The following is an 8,471-nucleotide window of genomic DNA, read 5'->3' on the forward strand; positions in this document are numbered from 1 at the left end:
AATATAGAACAACTGGAAAACATTATTTAAAATGGCAGCATTAAGCCCTCATATATCAATAATCTCTCTAAATGTAAATGGATTGAATTCTCCAATCAGAAGACATACACTGGCTAGATGGATTAAAAAGAAAGATCCAATGATATGCTGCCTCCAAGAAACACATCTCAGCTCTAAAGATAAACACAGGCTCAGAGTGAAGGGATGGATGATGATGCTCCAAGCTAATGGCACACATAGAAAGCAGATGTTGTCATACTTCTACTAGACAAAGCAGACTTTGAGATAAAAAAGACAATGAGAGACAAATAGGGGCAGTAGGTAATGATAAAAGGCATTTTCCACCAAATGGACATAACACTTATGAATATATATGCACCTAACACAGGAACACCAAAGTACACAGAGCATCTATTAAAAGACCTAAAGGGAGAAATTAATAGCAGCACAATAATAGTAGAGCACATCAACACTCCCCTTACATCAGTGGACATACCATCCAGACAGAAAGTCAATAAGGAAATAGTTGAATTAAATGAAAAACTAGACCCTCTGGACTTAATAGACATACTAAGAACATTCCACCCCAAAACAGCAGAATAAACATTCTTCTCAAGTGCACATGGAACACTCTCAAAGACAGACCGTATGTCGGGAAACAATGCAAGCCTCAATAAATTTATGAAGATTGGAATAACATCAAGCATCTTTTCTGACCATAATGCTATGGAACTAGAAATCGAGTATGAGAAAGTAGCTGGGAAATCGACAAGGATGTGGAGACTAAACAGTATGCTACTGAACAACCATTGGATCAATAAAGAAATCAAATGGCAAATCAAAAAATATCTAAGGCAAATGAAAGTGAAACTATATCATACTAACTCATATGGGATGCAGCAAAAGTGGTTCTAAGAGGGAAATTCAAAGCAATACAGGCCCACCTCAACAAACAAGAACAATCTCTAATAAGCGATCTTAAACAACCCCTAACAGAACGGGAAAAAGAAGAACAAACAAAGCCCAAAGTCAGCAGAAGGAGGGAAATAATAAAAATTAGAGCAGGAATAAATGGAATAGACACCAAAAATAACAGTAGAAAGGATCAATGAAACTAAGAGCTGGTTCTTTGAGAAGACAAAGAATATTGACAAAGCCTTAGCCTGATTCACTATGAAAAAAAGAAAGAAGGCTCAAACAAATATAATAAGAAATGAAAGGAGAAATTACAATGGATACCACAGAAATAGAAAAGAGTATAAGAAAATATTATGAAAGACTACGTGCCAACAAATAGGATAACCTAGAAGAAATGGATAAATTCTTAGACTCACAGAACCTCCCCAAATTGAGTCTAGAAGAAATAGAGAATCTGAATAGAACAATCACATGTAAAGAGGTTGAAACAGTAATCAAAAACCTCCCCAAAAACAAAAGTCGAGGACCAGATGGCTTCTCTGGAGAATTGTACCAAACAAGCAAGGAAGATTTAATACCTATCCTTATCAAACTGTTCCAAAAAATTGAGGAATATGGAATACTTCTTACCTCATTCTAGGAGGTCAATGTCACCCTGATCCAAAAACCAGTCAAGGACAACACAAAAAGGAAAAATGCAGTCTAACATCGTTGATAAACACAGATCAACAAAATATTGGAAAAGCGAATACAGCAATATATAAAAAGGATCATAGACCATGATCAAGTGGGATTTATACCAGGGATGCAGAGATGGTTGAACATCCGCAAATCAGCCCATGTGATAGCCCACATTAACAAAATGAGGAATAAAAATCATACAATCATCTCAATAGATGAAGAGGAAGCATTTGACAAGATCCAACATCCATTTATGATAAAAACACTCAAGAAAATGGATATGGAAGGAAAGTACCTCAACATAACAAAGGCCATATATGACAAACCCTCAGCCCACATCATACTCAGTAGGGAGAAACTGTAAAACATCTCTCTGAGAACAGGAACAAGACAAGGGTGCCCACTTTTGCCACTCTTGTTCAACATACTACTGGAGGTGTTTGCCTGAACAAAAGCAAGAAAAAGATATCCACATGAAATATCTACATTGGAAGCCAAGAAGTGAAACTCTTGTTATTTGCAGATGGCGTGACCCTACACATAGAAAACAGTAAAGAATCCAGTAGAAAATTGTTAGAAATAGTCAAGAACTACAGCAAAGTTGCAGGGTACAAAGTCAAGTCACCAAAATCACTTACATTCCTATATTCTAATAATAGCAGAAAGAGATCTCAATAATGCAATCCCACTTACCATCTCAAAAAAGAATAAAATAGCTAGGAGTAAACTTAACCAATGAGGTGATAGACCCATACACTGAAAACTATAAGACTTTTTTGGAAGAAACCAATGATGACATAAACAAATGGAAAGATGTTCCATGTTCATGGATTGAAAGTATAAACATAGTTAAAATATCCATATGACCTAAAGCAATCTACAGATTCAACGCAATCTCACTCAGAATCCCAATGCCATTCTTCAAGGAAATAGAACAAAGAATCCTGAAATTTATGTGAAACAACAAAAGACCCCAAATAACAAAAGTAAGGCTGAGAAAAAAGAACAAAGCTGGAGGCTTCACAATCCCTGACTTCAAAATATACTACAAAGCTATAGTTATCAAAAGAGCATGGCACTGGTACACAGACAGACACACAGATTGATGAAAGAGAATAAAACGCAAAAATAGAACCACACATCCATGGACAGCAAATCTTTGACAAAAGAGCCAAGAACATACAATGGAGAAAGGAAAAGCTCTTCAATAAATGATGCTGTGAAAAGTGGACAGCCACATGCAAAAGAATGCAAGTTGACCATTATCTTACCCCATACACAAAAATTAGCGCAAAATGTATGAAAGATTTGAAGGTAAGACCTGAAACCATAAAATCCCTAGGAGAAAATATAGGCAGTACACTCTGTGGCATTGGTCTTAGCAGCATCTTTTCGAATACCCTGTCTCCCCTGGCATGGGAAACAGAAGAAAAAATAAACAAATGGAACTTCATCAGACTGAAAATCTTCTGCAAGGCAAAGGAAACCAGGAACAAAAGGAAAAGACAGCCCACCAACTGGGAGAAAATATTTGCAAATCATATATCTGACAAGGGATTAATCTCTAAAAGAACTCACAAAACTCAACAAAAAAAAACACAACCCGATCAAAAAATGAGCAGAGGATATGAACATTTTTCCAAAGAAGACATACAAATGGCAACAGACACATGAAAAGATGTTCAACATCACTAATCATTAGGGAAATACAAATCAAACTACAATGAGATACCACCTTAAACCTCTAAGAATGATTATAGTGATCAAGGCAAAAAATAAAAAATTTTGGAGAGGATGTGGACAAAAGGGAATCCTTTTAGACTGCTAGTGGGAATGCAAACTGGTGCAGCAACTATGAAAAACAGTGTGGAAGTGTCTCAAATAATTAAAAATAGAAACGGCATCTGATTCAGCTATTCCTCTCCAGGCTATTTATCCAAAGAACATGAAGTCCACAGTTCAAAGAGACTTATGCACCCCTATGTTCATTGCAGCATTATTCGCAATTGTCAAGACATGAAAGCAACACAGGTGCCCAGCCACTGATGAATGGATAAAGAAGGTGTGGTATATATATACGCAATGGAATACTACTCAGTCATAAAAAAGATAAAGTCTTCCCATTTGCAACAACATGGACGGACCTAGAGGGTATGATGTTAAGCAAAATAAGCCAGACAGAGAAGACAAAGACCACATGATTTCCTTCATATGTGGAAGATAAAGGAACACACGGACAAAGAGAACAGGTTAGTGGTTGCCAGAGAGGAAGGAGGTTGGGGGGTGGGTGAAAGGGGTATAGGGCCACATATATCTGGTGACAGATAAAAATTAGACTACTGGTAGTGGAAACAATGCCGTCTACACAGAAACTGATGAATAATAATGTACACCTGATGGTTCACAATGTTATAAACCATTATGACCTCAATAAAATAATTTAAAAAAAAGAAAATTAGAGTTGTAACTATGTATGGTGACAAATGGTAACTAGACTTTCAGTGGTGATCATTTTGCAATATATACAAATACAGAATCATTACATAATACACCTGAAACTAATAGAATGTTGTATGTCAATTACGCCTCAAGAAAGGAAGAAAGAAAATATATGATGTTCCCTGACACATACAAGTTCTCAATACATACTAACCATTACTCTTCTGCAAAGTTGCTTCAGTTCCTAAATTCTAATTTTTAAAAATGGAAGAAAGCAGAGGAAGAGATTAAGGAAGGAGGTAATGAAGAAGAAAAAGGAGCAGCAAACACTCTTGTCTGACGGCACATCACAGTGTGGCATAAGTAGCACTCCGGAGGGTCAGCAAGCCCAGGCATGGGTGTAGGCTATGCATGTGCTGGCTGTGTGACCACGAGCAAGCCACATCCCTCCCTATCCTCAGTTTCTCACATCTAGCCCTTTATGAGTTCTATGTTTCTGGGAAGAAGTGTAAAGGGAAGAAGGCGGTGGTGAAACTCCAGGACCATGAGGCTATCCCAAGGTCTCTTAGACCAGCTCAAGAACACTTATCATGCTGAAGTGTTCCATCTCGGTCTTGCCACGACTGGGTTGTTTAGGCTTCATTCCATTGCTTTGATTTGATATGTTCATGGAACATCTGAACACCTGTGCTCTTGGCAGTGGGTGCCCTGCATCAGCAATGCAGTTTCCAGTGCCCCTTAAAGCCTGGTGCCACGCGGGGTTAATGGCAAAGTAAATGATGTTTCTGCCAGGCCAGTCCAGCATAAGGAGATTACGTGGCTTCCCTGCTGGCAGCCACAGGTTGGCCCTGGCTGAGGATCAGACCTCATGGAGAACACGTGGCCCTGGAGTCAGGATTCCACTTTCCCTCCCAAGAGGTCCTCTAGGGAGAGGATAGAATGGCTTCTCTGAGTCCGCCTGAATGGAGGCTATGGCCATCACAAAATGTCCACCTCACACTCCAACCAACGGACGGAAACTAGGTGGACGTGTGTGAGAACAGAGCCTGGCCCAGGACAAGAGCCTCCCAACCAGAGCCTCCTGGCCCCAGCTTCCAGTCCCTCCTGTGTCACTACGTAATGATGTGAACCTGAGCTGATCACCTAACTCTTCTGAACTGTGTCAAGGGGGACAATGCAGGAATAATGCTTTTTAAGAGATCATCTATCTCAAAGCACTCAGAAAATCATGAAGAGCCAGGGAAATGCAATCCTTGTTGTGTGGAGGGAGGTTTGCAGAGAAGCAGAGCAATGACAACACCCTCCTTCTCAGATCACTCACATGGCCTGAGCAGAAAGCCACCTTGCAGGGCATGAAATGGATCCCAAATGAGAAGAGCAGAAGGCAGCTAGGTGGATTTTTGTAGAGTTTTCTAGAGGTTTCTAGCTCTGTATTAGGTTTCAACAGCTGGTGACATAATAACATACATTTAGCAACATAAAACAACTCACCTGTGTTATTTTAGAGTTTTTGTGGGTCCAGAATCTAGTTTGGCTGGGTCCTCTGTTTCAGGACCTCTCACCAGACTGCAATGCAGGTATCAGCCAGGGACATAGTCTCATCTGAGGCTCAACTAGAGGAGGGTCTGCTTCCAAGCTCACATGGTTGTTGACAGGATTCAGTTCTTAGCATATTTTCAGACTGGGAGCCCCAGCTCCTCACTGGCTCTTGGCTGATGCCCCCCTTTCTTGCCATGAGGGCCTCTCCATGGGTTCACTTGCTTCATTTGTGCCAGCAAGAGAGAGAGTCCATACAAAGAGTCTGCTGTCAAGACAGAACTGACAATCTCATGTAATGTAATCATGAAAGTGACATCCCCTCTGCTTTGCTGTATCCTTTTGGTTAGAAGCAAGTCACAGATTCTGCACACGCTCAAGGGGAGGAGATTATGAGGGACATTAATATCAGTAGACGAGGATAATTGGGGGTCACAATAGAGTCTGACAGAACTCTGGAATTGTGTCACCAAGCATGTCAGACTCCCGCAGTGTGTTAAAATCTCCAATCTGGGAAGAAAACTATCTTCACCAATCCTAGAACTTCCCATTAGTGAGGTTCAAAGCCCCCTCTGAGTGGGAGGGAAAGAGCCCTCCCCTCTCTGCCCTCTTGAACCGACCAGAAACTCCTTGAAGAGGTGGCCTCTTTCCATCTTGCTCATGGACTTGCTCCTGGAAAATAGAACACGCCTGTTACCCAGTAGGTAGCAGGAGCATAATGAAAACGTGTAGAATTAATGTGCAAATGGGTCCTGCAGGTTCCTGCCTGAGGGGTCTTCCTTCTGCTTCCCAAATATTCTTCTCTTCTGTTCAAAATTCCCACGTGGATCCCACAGAGAAGCTGTGCCCCCAAATCAATGCCCATCCTTGGGCTCCAAGCCCTGCAAGCCAGCTCCAGGATGCACAGGGGAGCGTGGACAATACCTACCCCTCCTAGATGGGCTCTGGCCACCACACCCTCACCCTCAGGATGACATCAAACATCCTGTCTGGAGGGCCCAGCACCCAAGTGGTCCGACAAATGTTCACCGTCCTCACTTGGCTCCTCAGAAGTTCACTTCACCTGCCAACTTCACCATCCCACCACTCAACGTGACGGAGAAAAGCAGACCATGGACAGATTTTACTCTTGGATCCAAAGGACCAAAATGGAAGCAGAGATGATGAGTGGGTGTTCTCTTCTTCTTCATATCCTTTGATGGTATCACATTTTATTTGAAATGAACCCATGTGTCCCCTCCAAGGAGCCTCCACAGGCAGAGCCTGGTATCCATTCCCTTCACCCCACTGTGTGGCCGTCAATGGCTGAGCCCGTCACCTGCTGTGAAGTCAGGGGCATCAGGTCTCTTGTCACAGAATGAAATTTGCCTTTTCAAGTGTACAATCTAGAGACTGAATTTTTCTGTCACCCCAAAAATTCCCTTGTTCCCCTTTGCAGTCAGCCTTTACCCCCAGCCTCTGACCTGTTTTCCATTCTCATTATTTTGCGTTTTCCCGATGCCATACAAATAGAATCTTACAAATATTGCCTTTTGAGTTTGGCCTCCTTCACACAGCACAACATTCATGAGATTCACCCGGCAGCTCCTCTGTCTCTACTGCTGACGGCTCGTCCCCCGTGTGGCTGCACCACCACTTGCTCATCCAGGGACAAGCTGAAGGACAGTCAAGTTATTTCGAGTTTGGGGCAATTATGAAAAAAGTTGTTATAAACATTTGCGTGCAGGTCTCTGTGGGGACACTTGTTTTTCATTTCTTTTCAGTAAATACTCAGAAGCAGGATGGCTGAGTGCAAGTGCATGTTTATAAGAAACTGCTCAGCTGTTTTCCAAAGTGGCTGTGCCATCTCCACACCCACCTGCACTGTAGGGAAGTCCCACGTGCTCAGCATCCTTGTCAGCACTTGGTGTTGACAGTTGTTTTCATTTTAGCCCCTCTGTGTGTGTGGCTGGTTAACACTTCATATTTACTACTCAAGCATCCTATGAAATGGTGGTACTATTATTCCCATTTCACAGATGAGGCAACTGAGTCTCAGAGAGGCTGGATCAGCAGTCCCAGGTCTTACAGCTATGTGGAGACAGGGCTTGGATTCAAGCCCAAACTCGGGAGCCAGAGCTCTTCATAAGATTCTCCACGGCCCCCAGTAAACCCCAGGCAGTGGAGTCAGGGAGAAGGCACGGGGAGTAACAGAGACCTGGACTCGAGCCCCTGCTCAGTCACTTCTTACGTGTGTCACCTCAGGCAAATGGCATAACAGCACTGTGCCTCAGTTTCCTCATGCGTAAAATGGGGATAATAATAGTACTTACCAGAATGAGCTCAGAGTTAGAAGTTAATATATCTAACCTGTTTCCCATAATTGCGATGGAAGAGAAACACACAAATGATGTGGCACTGCCCGCCAGCTATGCTCATCGAGAGCACTCAGCGAAATTTGGAGCTTTTATAGAATCTGTGTCTCCTGATGCTGGAAAAACCTGGGATGGCCCAGGGAATCCGACATCAGAACAAGATCTTCAGATACAGCTGGCTACCTCCTGGTGACCTCCCTCCCACCTATCCCTCTCCTCCACAATTCTCAATCAGCTTCCACTCCACTGCATCCACTGAATAAATCCCCCAGAGAATCCATTGGCTTGGTAAGCGTCTTGGTAAGCATTTTATTTTAAGAAGACAAGCTTTCTAAGTCATTCACCCACTCGTGTGAATTTTCCAAGATTGCTTCGCTCCATTGCAGCTGATTCAGTCATGTTTTAAGCATGGGGCTCCTGGGAGAGTCAGACCCAGCTGGGATCTCAAAGGTGGAGGCTTCCAGGCACCTAAAAGTATGGGAGAGGAGCAGTAGGAAGAGAAGGGGTGCAAAAGTGAGGGGCACAGATTCCAAAGACAAATCT

The sequence above is a fragment of the Equus quagga genome, chromosome 17 (genome assembly GCF_021613505.1).
Source record: "Equus quagga isolate Etosha38 chromosome 17, UCLA_HA_Equagga_1.0, whole genome shotgun sequence".
Taxonomy (NCBI): domain Eukaryota; kingdom Metazoa; phylum Chordata; class Mammalia; order Perissodactyla; family Equidae; genus Equus; species Equus quagga.